Consider the following 14,009-nt stretch of genomic DNA (forward strand, 5'->3'; position numbering starts at 1 on the left):
GAGCAGGCACTGGGAGCGGTTTGGTGTGTAGCAGGGACACAGGGGTGACAGCCTGCTGGAAACCTGGGGCTCCTGAGTTCCTGGAAGGAGGGAGCCCCTTTACCATTGGTGGGGTTTCCTTGGCTGGGGTGGGGCGACCAGCCTCCAGGCACCCAAGAGGTGAGCCTGTTGCCGCACAGGTCCAGTCGCCTGGCAGGTCTCTTCACACACAGTACCCTCGAGACACAGAGGCGGGGACAGAGGTTGGTAGTAACCTTGGGCAGAGGGTCAGCAAGGCTGGAAATAACCATGCTGCAATCTCTGAACCTCCTCCTTTTGGAAGATGGGGTGGCCCACACCTCGCAGGGCCGTGGTGAGCCTCGGAGGGCACCTGCTCCTTAGCTCTCCATCAGCAGTGTCGGTCCTTGCCTCGTTGTGGAGAGGAAGATGCCGAGGCTCCCAGGAGGTCCTCTTTCTTGGTCACAGCTGAGCTCCGGGATTGAAACCCTGGGTGATCTGAGCTCCCAAGCCCCCTCCACAGTCTTCTTGGTACCATAGGGGAGGCAGCCCTGGGGTGGGAGTGCTAACTCAGAGAGGTAGGGTTGCAAGCCTGGCTCTGTAGGGCAGGAGGGGCGGGCGGATCCGCTGTGGTTCTGAGCGCCAGGGCCCTCCAGGCTCAGCAGGGCTGGGCGCTGAGGCCCCTCCTCACAGAGCAGCATGGCTGCAGGGCTCCAGGAGCGCTTGATTTATTAAGCTAATGTTCTAGCACATTTTCCCCATCCCATAATGAGCTGTTTCCACCAGGGGGTGTCTGCAGAGCGACTTCGGGCTTCCGGCAGCTCCAGGAGCGAGGCTGGGCTGGCACGCAGCTGTCTGTGGGGGGTCAGGGGCCTCTGCTGTCCAGGGAGAGGCGAGGTTGGAAAATCTGGGTTGAAAATCAACCCCTGGTGGTGGTGGTGGGGGAGTGGGGGGGCTGCTGAAGTGAGTGGGGAGGCTGGTCCTGCCCAGGCACCCTGGGAGCGTTCCACGTATCTTCGTGTGCCCTCCTGCTGCAGCTTCCCACCAGCTCCAGGGGCTTGAGAGGGAGGATTCTGGCCTGGCTCCTCCCCACCCCACCCCACCCCACCCCGCCCAGACTTCTGAGCTCAGCCTGCCAGCTACTGCCTATTGTCCCCCAGAGCTGGCATTTCTGCAGCTGGATATGACAGTTATGTCCTATGCAGCCAGGTAGATCTAGGTGCAAATCCCAGCTCAGCCACCTTCTAACTGTGACCTGGGTGACGGTGGGACTGTCCTGGACCTCTCTAGGCCTCAGTTTCCTGTTTTAAGAAGCCATATTTATGGGTTGTTCTGAGGATCAGCAGTAATGTATGTAGAGCTCTGTACAGAGTGATAAACTCTGCCTTGACCTTGGGGCAGACATACTGGGCCACATAACTCTGGTTCAGTCCTTGCCACCTGAGGATCACTGGCCTGTTCAGAAGCTTTACTTTCTATGCATTGAACAAAGATGGTGTTTGGTATTTGGGTTTTTAAAAACCTAATTCATCGTTTTCCCCATCAAACCCATATCCCCGAGAGCTTGGACTGTGTGTCAGATTGGGTGACCTGCTCAGTAGTAAAAGTGTCCTACTCAGTGCTCATTCTTTGTGTTTTTAATCTATTGCTATTTTTCTTTGGCACTGGAAAGGCATTCATCGGGGGCACCTGGCCTGCTCTTCATATCAGAGACGAGGCTGTCCCACTGGTCCCATCCCCAAGGTGGGAGAAAGGGACAACTCGAAGGGTCTCTGGAGACTGACAGCCCCTGACGTGGTGTGAGCAAGGCCCACGCCTTCCCTAGGGACCCCGTTTCACAGAGCCGGGCAGCTGGGTGACTTGTCCAGGCATCCAGAGCACAAGTGGCCAGCAAGGACTGAACTTCATTCTGCTGCCCCAAACCAGCGCTCCTTCCTCCCGTTCTCAGAGGGCACTGAGCGGGCTTCCCAGCCCTTGGCAGGGCCTCAGGACAGAGGTGAGTTCTCTCTACTTCTTCTGTGTGGCAGGTGAAGCAGCCTTGGGCTCTGAGTGCATCTGGAAATTTGTGGACCTTTTTTAAGAAGAGCCAAGTTTGGAGGAAGAGGGGCTTGGAGGGGCCTGGCCCACTGGGTAGCTGTACCTCTTGGTTTTGGTTCTTCTCTGAACTCAGAATGTCCCTGCATCCCCCTAAGAGACCAAGCCACCTCAAAACATGAGTGAGCACCCTGGCTGGTGTAGCTCAGTGGATTGAGTGTGGGCCTGCGAAGCAGACGATCGTGGTTTGATTCCCCTTCAGGGCACATGCCTGGGTTGCAGGCCAGTTCCCTGCAGGGGCCAGTTCCCAGCAGGGGATGCACCAGAAAAGCAACCTTACATTGGTGTTTCTCTCCTTCTTTCCTTCCCTTCCCCTCTAAAAATAAATGAAAAAAAAATCTTAAAAAAACCCATGAATGAGCACGGGGATGGACAGATAATTAAAGCAGAGATAAACGAGGCTTAACAGCAAAGGACCTGACAGAATCTGTGGGCGGCTCTGTTCTCCCATGAACCGGCTCTGCTGCCTGCTCGGGGCTCCCCCCATCTTGCCCTCTTGGGCACTACTTCCGTCTCGCTGGCATCTCTCCCCTCTCCCTCCCTCATCAGCCTTTGTCCATGCTGTGCCCTCCTTGACGGCTCCCCTGCACAAGGCTGGCACCTTCGAACATTTGGTCCTCTCTCAGTCGCCTCCTCAGAGAGGCCTTCCTTGATCCAGGGGAGCCCTCCAGCCGCCCCCATCACCTCCCTGGCTTCTGCTGCCTTTGCACTGTCATCTGAAAGGACCTCATTGATGGCCTGTCCCTCCTCTAGATAGAAGCTGTGTGAGAGCAGGGACTCGGCCTGCCTAGTGCCCAGAATGCCACCAGCAATGCAGTGCTGAATAATCCACTTTAAGTTCCTTTCTTCTCAAATTCACCTGTGTGCCAGCTCCTGGCTTCAAATTTATGCACCTGAATTTGCCTCAGAACTCTAGTTAATAGCGATTTATGTCAATAGCTGTCACTGTTGCAAACCCTTGAAGTTTACCGTTAACGGGCACTACTGTGTGCATTCTTCATACTAATGAACTAGTATCACGGAGGTAGTACTGTTGTTATCAGCACGCCCCTTTTACAGATGGGGAAACTGAGGCCAGAGATCACTGGGCCAGTCAGTAAGTGGCAGGGCTGCGATTGAAATGGAATGGCTGGTTCTCTGGAATCCCTACTCCAGGCTGCTTCTAATCTAGAAGCCGTGCGATGCTCTTGCCTGCCTCTCAGAGGGAATGTGCACAAGGAATGTGGACAAACCCTTGGAACTTCACCCCTGCAGCCCCGCTGCTCCCCAAATGGCTTTTCAGAGTATTTTTCTCTAACACGTGTGATTTTTGTTGCAAACTGTACATGTGAGGGGCAGCAGAACAGGCCACCCAAAAATGTGCCACTTCGGCATGCGGACTATTTTGAGCTAAAGGCCATCAAGATCCAGTAGAGTCCAGAAAAGCTTTTACCTCTCCCATAACTACCTAAAAGACTTTAGATAGGGAGTCTGGCTCAGAAAGAGAACTATTACCAGAGATAACTTAAAACAAAATTTTTATCCTCACCTGAGGACTTTTTTTTCATTTTAGAGAGAGGAAGGGAGAGACAGAAACATCGAAGTGAGAGAAACAGCGGTGGGTTGCCTGGTGTAACAGTGCCTGGACCAGGGATTGAACCCACAGCCTAGGCATATGCCCTGACTGGGAATCGAACCTGTAACCCTTTGATCATGGCATGACGCTCCGACTGAGCCACACAGGCCAGGGCACTGGAGATAACTTTGATCTGAATGACCTAATCACCAAACACCTGCCCTTTACTATGATTATTATTTTATTATTACTTTATTTATTGACTGGGGAGGGGAGAGAGAAGAGTGAAGAGGAGAAGATGAGAAACCGCAGTCTGCGGCCAGGGCCGAGCATCCACCCTTCTTGTTGTCCTGTGCATCGCCGTCCTTCCCTTTGAAGACCAACGCCCTTATCCCACTCCTTAGCTCAGAATGGTGTATAAGCCTTGTGCCCAGCTTGTCCTTGAGTCTCCTATCTTTGGGCCTCCTTGTATATGAAATTCAATTTTTTTCTCTTGCCCTGGCTGGTGTAGCTCAGTGGATTGAGCACGGGCTATGAACCAAAGGGTCACTGGTTCGATTCCTAGTCAGGGCACATGCCTGGGTTGCAGGCCAGTTCCTAGTAGGGGACGCATGAGAAGCAACCATACATTGATATTTCTCTCCCTCTCTCCTTCCCTTCCCCTCTAAAGATAAATAAATGAAATCTTAAATAAATTAATTAATTAAATCTTTAAAAAATACTTTTTTCTCTCTTGTTAATCAGTCTTATGTCAATTTGACTATTAGACCAAGAAAAAAACTTGGAAGTAGAGGAAAATTTTTCCTCTCCTATTTTAAATGCCCAGCTGAGGTGTTTGAATGAGCAAAATTTCCTCCAGCTTTTTACACATTTAACAGCAATGTAAGAAAGAAAGGACAACGTTTAAAAGAGACAGGAGCCTCTCCTGGACCCCGACGGAGCCGGGTCTGGGTCCTTGTCTGTCTGAGCCCCTCTTCCTCCCCTGCCTCAGGCTCCTCCCTTCATTCGTCCTCTCTGGGTTCCAAGTAGACAGACCTCCCCTCGAGGCCTGAGCCCTTCTATACCCCTCAGTTCTGCATCCCAGGGGAAGAGAGAAAACCCAACAGTCTGAGCTTGGACCGGGTAGGTTCAGCTGAGGCCCAGTCATCTGTGAGGTACAAACCTGCGGTTTCGGGCCTTGGCCTGTGTGTGGTGGGGTGGGGTCTTCAAAAGGAGAGAGTGTGGCGGTGCCCGGTGCTGGCAGCAGTCACAGTGCCCGCTGTGGTCGTGGAGAGCCTGGAACACTGAACTAAGGGACTTATCCCTGGTGAGGCGGGTCTTATGCCAAGGAATAGCAGAATCTGCTCGCAGCTTAGAAGGCTTGCTTTGGCCGCTGTTGGGTAGAGGTGGGCTGCAGGGACCAGGGATGAGGCCTTTTCTCCTGTGAGCTGGTGAGGGCCTGGATGCGGGCGCAGGGGCCCTGCGGAGGAAGCAGTGGCTCGTGCTGCCTGCTTCTTTGGGCCATTTTAATGTCCTTCCTTCTGAGCCAGCTCTAAGACTCATCAGTTGATCCTGAGCACTCAGTCCAAGCCAGGCCCTGTGCTGGGTGCTGAGGCCCTGCCCCTAGAAGCTCACTGCTGTGGCAGAGACAGGCCACAGACACATAGCTCAGGGACACTGGGAAATTGGTGTGTGGAAATGGGGTTCAAATGGAGTGCTCCTGGGAGATCCCAGGAGGCCAAAATTACCCAGGGGTGGGGTGTGTGGGGTGGGAGAGAGGATCTTGGTCACCCCCGACCCCTTTTTCTGTAACGTTAGCACTTAGTACAGGCCTGGAAGACCAGGTGGGAATCAAATGCATGAAGCTGTGGGGGAAGGGCTTTCCAGGTAGAGCAGACAGCGTGGGCAAGGCCACGGAGCTGGGAAAGCGTGAGGTATGGCCGGGGACAGCAGGCAGTTCCGTTGGTGGGGTGTGTGGAGTTGAGAAATGGGAGATGAAACCAGAGGATGGCCGGAGCCTTCCTCCATGGGCACACTCCCTGCGGAATATTTTAAATGCCCAGCCGAGGTGTTCAGACTCCAGGCTGCGACAGCTGGGGCCACTGACTGTACACAGGGAGTGGTGTGCTCAGGGCTTTTCCCTTCAGGACTCTGACAGCTCGGGTTCTACCCTTTAAACCAGAGGGAAAGCGCTCTGGCCTTCAGAGAGCCCGGCCGGGGCGGCCGCAGGTGCCTTGAAGTCCCCTGCTGAAGTGCCCATCCCCATTTCCCAGGGCTTTGGGGGCCAGTAGGGTGGTCGATGAGACCAGGGGAGGGATGTGCAGGCATGGGGTGGCCCTGGCAGCCACCGCGTGGCTGAGGGCCTGCAGAAGTTGCTGATGGCTGGAAGGTAATTAACAATTGCAATCACTGCTGTCGTGACATCATTAAACTCCGATCGCACAGGCTGGGTGGCAGACGGATGGGCCGGGAGTCACAGCTCGTGAGGAAGGCAGGGTGATTTGTCTGCAGGCAGATCAGCAGTGGGGACCCAGATCTCTACACGTGGGGTGCGGCTGGGCCCTGAGGTGCCGGCTGCCATCCGGGGCCAGGTCATGGTGGGTGAGGCTGAGCCTGGACCCAGAGCAGGTCCAGACCCGGTAACCTCTGATGACAGGTCTGAGCTGGAAGGTCTGGAGAAATCGTTCAGTGGAGGCACCCAGAAGGTAGAGGGCGGCAGAGGTGGGGCTCCGGGCTGCCCCCTCCTAGCTTCAAACTTCCATTTTCTCCCCAAGTGGAAATTTTCTCATTGTCGATTATACATGGTTTTCGAGAAAGAAATCCACTCTATGGGAGAAGCGTAAGCCCTCTGTGATCCCATTCCCTGGATGCAAACGCTGTTAAAAATTCGGTTTGTGCTCCACTCCCGGAGGTCCCTGGAGCCACCGCCCAGGTTCCTGCCAAGGTTCTTCCTGCTCTGTGGGCTATCCTGGTGACCTCCCAAGAAATTCTCTTCTTGGCTTAAAAATAGTTTGATGCTTTTTCTTTCAAGTGTGGTCAAACTCAAGGAATGGGACATTTCTAACCCCCCACCTATCACCACACCCACCCTGGGCTGGTTCCCAGGGCGGGCTGCCATCGTCATTCAGTAAGCTCAGGAACAAGCTGTAATGTCCCCGCTTCTGCAGATTCTTTGTGTTGTCGAAAGCAGAGGCTGGACTAGAAGTCTCTGTGCTTAGCCAGGCCCTGTGTATTTACACATGCTGGCTAGAGGCCTGGGAAGGTGGGGTGGAGGGGGGAGGAAGAAGAGCTAAGAGCTTGAAAAAACAACAGGAAAGGGGAAGGTGGAGGTCGTGCACTGGCAGCTGGGCAGAGGGGTGGGCGGGCGTGGGCTGCCCGGGGGTCCCCTCCCCGGTTTAGGTCCCCGTGAGGGCTGTGGTTGAAGGCGTGTTGGAGTGAACGCTCTTGGACTCTCCCTCTGCTCCTCTTGCTTGGTCCCCACGACCGGGAGGAGTGACCCATGTGACTGATACAATTGTAGGGAGCCCGACATTTTGGGGCCAGATTAGACTGGGGCAGAATCACCATTTTAAAATATGGTGTATTTGGAGATAAGGGGTGTTTGATTATTTAACATTATTTAACAGTGCATATAAAATTAATCATAATGAAGTGGCATAAAAGAACCCTGTATTCCACTCACAGATTCTGGGGGTCACACACTCTGGGAACTTGTGGCTGGGCAGCTCTTGTCTGGGGTCTCCTTAGGTGAAGTGCAGGTAGCCTCTGGGGCTGATTCTTTTTATTTTGGTGGCCTTGGGATGGGGAAATTGTTATCCTGCAGGGTCTGCCACAAGTTGGGTAGATAGAAGTCCTCCTACCCCATCCCCTAATCTTGGCTCAGCGGCAATAAAGCTTATTCTTCCCTCTGCCCCTCCTGAAGCTTCTGATCCCCACAGGGCAGCAGGTGACGGTGGGGCCCCCTCCCTGTCCCCCTGCCCCGAGGAGTCCCGTGAGCTTGTGAGAGGAGAGTGCCCACCTGCCAGCCACGTGAGTGGTCTCCTCAGAAGTGAACCCTCAGGCTGGTCAAGCCTTCAGGGGACTCCATTGCTGGCTGACATCTGACTGCAATGGCTGGAGAGATGAGCCATGGATGAGAACTGCCCAGCTTCCTGAAATCCTGGCCTGGAATTCGTGAGCATAATCAGGACTTGTGTGTTACCACTACGTTTCGATGTAGTTACATGGCATTTGATAACTGGTGTTGCCCATCTCCAAATACTCCAGAGGAAAATGGAAAGCTGATCTGTGAGGCCGGGTGGGTGGTGGGTGGTGAGGAGGCAGGTCAAGGGAGACAAAAAGGCAGACCGGCCTCTCGCATTCCTCCTGACGCAGGGGGGAAACCGGGGCTCCATCAGTCTGGGACGCCTAAATACGGAGCTCTCCGGTGCGGGCTTAATGTAACGGGGCTTTGTGACGTTTTCCACTGTGAGAGGGGCCTGGAGTTCTCGTAGGGTGACATTATCAGAAAGAACATGTGGACATGATGAGAGTTTTCCGACAGGAAGCTAGTTTTTGAGGTGGGGGGTGTGTGTCTGATTTTCAGATGCACGAGGAAGGGGCACACACGGCCAATTCCACAACCCCTCCCTCCCTCACCGAGCGACCGGAAGTTACCCCTCCCCTCAGCACACCACCTGGTGGGGACTGAAACGCCTTTGGCTTAGAAGATGTCAGGGACTGACGACTTCACAAGACTCAAAGGGGTTGTGGGACATCAGGGACTCAATCCGGTGACAGGGAGGGAGGGGAGGAAGAGGCCTGGATTTCAGGAGGGGGTGGGGTTGAAAGCCAGAGGGAGAAGAAGAGTCTTTGAAAAAAGCATTGTACTAGAAAAATATTTGAAAATTGTGGATCGACTGAACCCCCTCACGCTTCCCCTCCCTCATTCTATAGAAGGCTAGGGAGGAGAATCTGCAGGGTTTTTCCCATAGCAGGTCCCAGACAAGCCTGTTGGAGAGGTGATCCCAGGAAGCAGGGAAAGGAGGGGAAGCGAGACAGGGCGGCGAAGGCAGCCAGTAAAAGGTGTGTTATCAGGCCAGTTACTCCCGTGGGCAGCTGGGCAGAGCAGCCCCACCTGTCATGCCACCCTGGGGACAGGGAGCTGGTGTTCATCCTCCAGCTCCCCGTGGTGGCTGGCCGGGCTGCTGGTGGGCCCTCCCGGCCGGCCCCTCGACACACCGGGGCAGAGGGAAGCGTGGAGAGACTTGAGTGCGGGTTTGGCTGCTTCCTGGAGCGCTCACTCCAGGAAGAGGGATATGGTGGCCGTGGTGGCGATGCAGCACAGCGAGCCGGCTTTCACGGAGTCCCCAGGCTTGGAGGCCTTTCCCGGGGAGTCAGGAGGCCCTGCTGGCTCCTGACTGGTGAACAGCAAAACCTGTAGGAAGGTGGTTAGCTCTAGACTGGATGCCTAGAGAGTGCCGCCGGTTACCTATTTTAGGGAAAAGGGTCAAGATGGAAGTTAAGAGGAATTGGTTCAAACTGACTCAGTTCCTGACTCACCATATGCTTTTTATTAAGCTGATCGCCTTTCTCAGCCTCAGTTTCCTTAGCTGCAAAATGGGGCTATACTCTGTTCTGTGTGACTTGAACACTTAGAAGAACATTGTAGTGGGTATTGGTAGCTCGACTCCCCATCCTCTATTTCCCCTCCTTGTGACAACATTTGGGGACCCTGCTCCTAGTACAAGTGGTTTCAGTGGGACTCCAACCCTGGATCCAGTCAATCTGAGCATGGCATTCCCCTGGCCATGCTGATTGGTTCAGAGTTGAGCATGTGCCCTGAGCCCAACCAACCAGAGTGAATTTCAGTGCATCTGTGGGAGCTTTTGGAAAGCTCCACTTTCCTGGTGGCCTTGAATTTGAAAGGAAAAGAAGCTTATCACTACGTGGAGCCTTAAAATGAAGCCAACGCAGGGAGAAAGAAGAATAAGAGAGGGAGAGAGAAAGGCAGGTCCTAATGACTGTCTGAGTCCCTGAATCAAGCTGTGCCTGAAACTGCCTAGTGCCCCCACCCTCAGTTATGTGAGCCAACACAGTCCCCTGCTGAAACTTGTTTGTGTTGGATTTTCTGTCACTTGCAACAGAAAGGTTTTCAACGGAAAGAAGTACTGGACATTGAGCTGAAATTGTTTTTTGTTTGTTTTTGGTTTAAAATAGTGTTTGAGACCATCCAGTTCTAGACCAGATGAATGCTCTGGAGAGTTTGTTGAATGGCTGAATAAACGAGTCCCCTAAACAGGGGACCTAACTTGTGTCTCCGGTTATCACTTAGAGAAATGGGCATGAGGGGAGGTGAAAGAAGAGGCTGGAAGGCGGGGTGGTGTCGGAATTTTCCTTTTCCTCTCTAAAACTGGACACGCTTTCATTCTTGTTCTGTGGGCTAAGCCAAAGCCTGCAGCATTATGAGGATGAGGGAGGGTGTGATGAGACAGGACAGGATCCCAAGGAGATGGCCTTAGGGAGGAAGCCGGAGTCCCTCACAGGGAGTCTGGGGATTCATCGTAGGCTTTGGAGCCCAGCCTCTCCCTGGGGCGGGAAGAAGGAGCAAGTCTAGGACATGAGAAAGATGGGGCTCTAGGTGCGGGCAGTTGAATGCTTGCTCTTCTGGCGACAGCCTCTGCCGCAGTCTGTCTCATGTGGCTGTGAGCTCAGATCTAAACAGCCTGTGTCCTTGCTCTCGCTCTTGCTTTGGCAGCACGTATACTAAAAAAAAAAAAGGGATGATATGGAGAAGATTAGCATGGCCCCTGTGCAAGGATGACATGCAAATTCATAAAGTGTTCGATATTTAAAATATATAAATAAATAAATAGCCCATGTCCTGAGTGCTGGGCCTGGCGTCAGAATGGACTCACCGGATGAGGCTGAGGCCAGTCGATCTCTTTCCAGTGAGAAGGACCTTGCAATAGAGTCTCAAGTGTGTGCCTCTCTCTCCTCCCTCACACGTATCCTCTTTCTCATCGCTGTTCAGTTTTCTTCTCATCCCTGTGGCATAGGCCTGTGAGCACCCCATTTTCAGTCCTTAAGTAGTTGGTCTCCCCAAAAGAGGATATTTTTCCAAAAGCCTGCCAACTACAAGCAGATAAAAATCCAGCTGTGTGGCCTTGGGCAAGTGTCTTGGCTTCTTTGATCCTCAGTCTCTTGATCTGTAAACTGAATATAACTCGTTCTTTGTGGGCTAGATGAAGAGTAAATGAAGGAACGTGTGTGGAAGGGCGAAGCACTGAGCTTGGCACAAAGTTGGGCACGACAACAGAGAATTCCCTTTGTCTAGCCTCCACCTGAGGTTGAACTTGGTTCAGGAAATTTCTGTGACTTGACTTTGGGTGATGAACACATAATACAATATACAGAGAACATATTATAGGATTGTACACTTGAAAGCTACATAATTTTATGAAATAATGTTACCCCAAAAGATTGGCTAAAAATTAAAAGAAAAAAAGAAAAGGGAATGATAGGCAGCATTCACTTCGAGTGCAGTAAGGGTCAGGGAGCAGTTTCACCTTGAGCTTGAAGTATGACCCTTGTCATTCCTTTCCAGATAGATTTCTCCACCCCCGTGTTAAAGAACCAACCAGAAATACCCTTCTTTTGAAGAACAACTACAATAAAGGCTTAACTTAGTCACTTAAAAAAACAACAATTTCTGTGGATTGATTCCACATGAGCCCATGCGTGCACACACGTGTCCATATGTGCCTGTGTGCTGGGCTCACAGGCATGTGCGTGCTATGTATTTGAACACCTGAGTGTGGATGAGCGTAAACACAAACGTGCGTGTATATACGTCCATGTGCTGGTCTGTGTGCGCGCCCGTGTGTGTTTTCCCAGCACCATCAGTGGAGACCTGTAATTCTGCTTTTGGCAGCGGCAGCCGCGTGTCGGGCGCCACTAAGCTGCCTCCCCCCACCCGTCTGGGGCGGGGGGAGCTGCAGCCCCGCCCCTGTCCCTGCGTGCTGCGTGAGCACGCGGCCACCCCCTTCCCTCACCATATGCCTGTCTTTTACGGTTCTTTGGAGCGTGGTGCTCATCGAGTGGCTAATTAGCTAAATGAATTAAGTGACATCCATACGCGTAATTAGCAAATGGTTATAAGCAGCTATTCTCCTTGGGATGTCTAAAATTTCTAGGGGTCAGACACTGCGGGGGTGCTTTAGGAAGTAAATAGGAATGGGCAGCATGAGTGCCAAGGCAGGGCCTGTGGGGGCCTCTGAGAGCTTGATGGCCCGGCTCTAGGGAGGGGCGGCGGTGGGAAGAAGGGAGGAGGTGCCCATGAGCCTGGGAGGGGGAAACCCACTCATAACGCACTGGGGAGTCAGGAGGCCTGGGTTCTGGCTGCAGTCCCGCAGGTTTCTGTGCCCTCAGGTAAGTCCCCTCCCCTCTCTGGGGCGTGGTCTCTGCTTCTAGGAGGGATGGGTGGAAGCAGCTGGTCTCTTCCCGCTCTCCCAGCTCTGACGCCCTTCCCTACCTTAAGCCAAACTTTCCAACAACAAACGGGGCAGAGGTGGGGTGATGCGCCCACTTCTTTGTCCCAGAGCATGGCGACTCAGCGGTCTCTTACACCTGTGGGATTTGTGCAAGCTGTGCCCTCTGCCTTTAACGTCATCCAGGGGGCAGTGTTTCTGAAGATGGCGAGGAGCTCTCTAAGTCAGGTCCAGAAGTGGCCTGTGGTAACCCTGAGAAGTGAACTGGTGGAAGGGAGCGTGGTGCCTGCTGCGCCCCCACCCCCACCACGAACGGCGGGACTGGAGCCTGGCCATTACCGTAAACACTGTTATCCCGAAAGGGAAGGAACGGGAGACACGCAGAAGTTGGTAGTGGTTCCTAGCAATGCTGAAATTCCATTAGGCAGGCATGTTTAGGGCCCCCTTCCACGGAGATGGAAAACATTTTGGGGGTAATAGCTCCTTTATGCGTCGTTCTCTGTGGCCTCTGCAGGGCTCTGCTGGAGGTCCTCCCTTTTCCATCCTCCTCCATGGGGCCTCAAAGAATGTTGGGGACTGTGCCCAAACTGGGGATTGAGACATTTCTCAGTAATTTTCCCATAGGTGGCTAGGGGCCCAAAGGCCATTTTATTACCTGAACAGTTACAGTCTCTTAGCTCGAGTTGGTAGTTCTTTTGAGAGTAGTGCTGTCTTGAAAACTTAGTTGATCCTTATCTGTTTCTTTATGATTGGTTCTGCACGCCAGTAAACCCTACCCACAGTTCTTCTGTGTTCTTTATAGAGCACATAAATTTGCTATATGTCATTGTTTTCACACCCCACACCTCCTTGATTGATTAGTTACATGTCTTTATTTAATGAAAATATTTAAAATGTATATTTTAATTATAGTTACCATATAATATTCTATTAGTTTCAGGTGCACAACGCAGTGCTCCGATATCTGTATACCTTTCGTAACTCCCTGATTTATGCGGGTATCTCGGGCCAGTGCGCGTTGTTGGGTCTGTGTTTTCCTGTCTCCGACCTTCCAGCTCACCCTTAAATATTTAGGTCTGTGCTGACTGGGACTCAGCAAACTACGTTCCCTGGGTGGCCTAGCCTGTCCACTTCCTGTTACGTTCTTCTGACGGGGGAATTGGCAGGAGATGAGAAGGTGCCGGAAGGGGAAGAGCGACTTCCTTCCTTATTTCAGGTGTACTAGCACCCCTCCCAACAGCAAGACCAGCTTCGGATTCAGCCAGCAGCTACTTTTGGCTTCCCCCCTCCCCCCTCCCTCCCTTCCTTTCCTTGGAAATTAAGGAGAGAACTGTGAAAGATTATAGGGAGGTGGGGAAAGCAAGGTGGGGGATTGGATTATGGGATAGTTAACAAGATTATGTGCTCTCTTGAGGGTGGTTACAGTTTATGTATTAACCTTGATTTACGGTAACAAAGGACAGGGCTTATTTAAGGCAAAAATAAATTTTCACCAAGAAGTTATAAGCCTGGGACAGGACTACCTGTCATGACCTGCCGAGTTAGGAATTTATGATCAGATTACTCTGTGAGGTCACCTTCCACAGAGCCCTCCATTTTTTTATGCACAGTCCCCTGTTTTTGTCTTAAGTCAATCTCTGGTCAAAGCTTTGAAGATTTAATTTTTTTTTTAAAGATCTTGTTTATTTTTAAAGGGGGAAAGAAGGAGAAAGAGAGGGAGAGAAACTTTGATGCGAGAGATACAGGCATGTGCCCTGACTAGGAATTGAACCAGTGACCTGTTCACAGGCTAGCACTCAATCCACTAAGCCATACCAGCCAGGGCTGAAGATTTAATTAGAGTTACAGAACACAATTTAATTGTCAACAACCTTGACGATTTAAATTCATTGGTGCTCTCCCTCTCAGGAGCTCTC

The 14,009-nt window shown here is 52.3% G+C and overlaps 1 pseudogene; it reads left to right on the forward strand.

The window, feature by feature from the left end:
• The first annotated feature begins 10,364 nt into the window (after window positions 1-10,364).
• On the forward strand, window positions 10,365-10,458 carry LOC119061537 (uncharacterized; annotated as a pseudogene).
• Window positions 10,459-14,009: the final 3,551 nt, after the last annotated feature.

Source organism: Artibeus jamaicensis, unplaced genomic scaffold (genome assembly GCF_021234435.1).
Source record: "Artibeus jamaicensis isolate MK-2021 breed Jamaican fruit bat unplaced genomic scaffold, CSHL_Jam_final scaffold_1019, whole genome shotgun sequence".
NCBI lineage: Eukaryota > Metazoa > Chordata > Mammalia > Chiroptera > Phyllostomidae > Artibeus > Artibeus jamaicensis.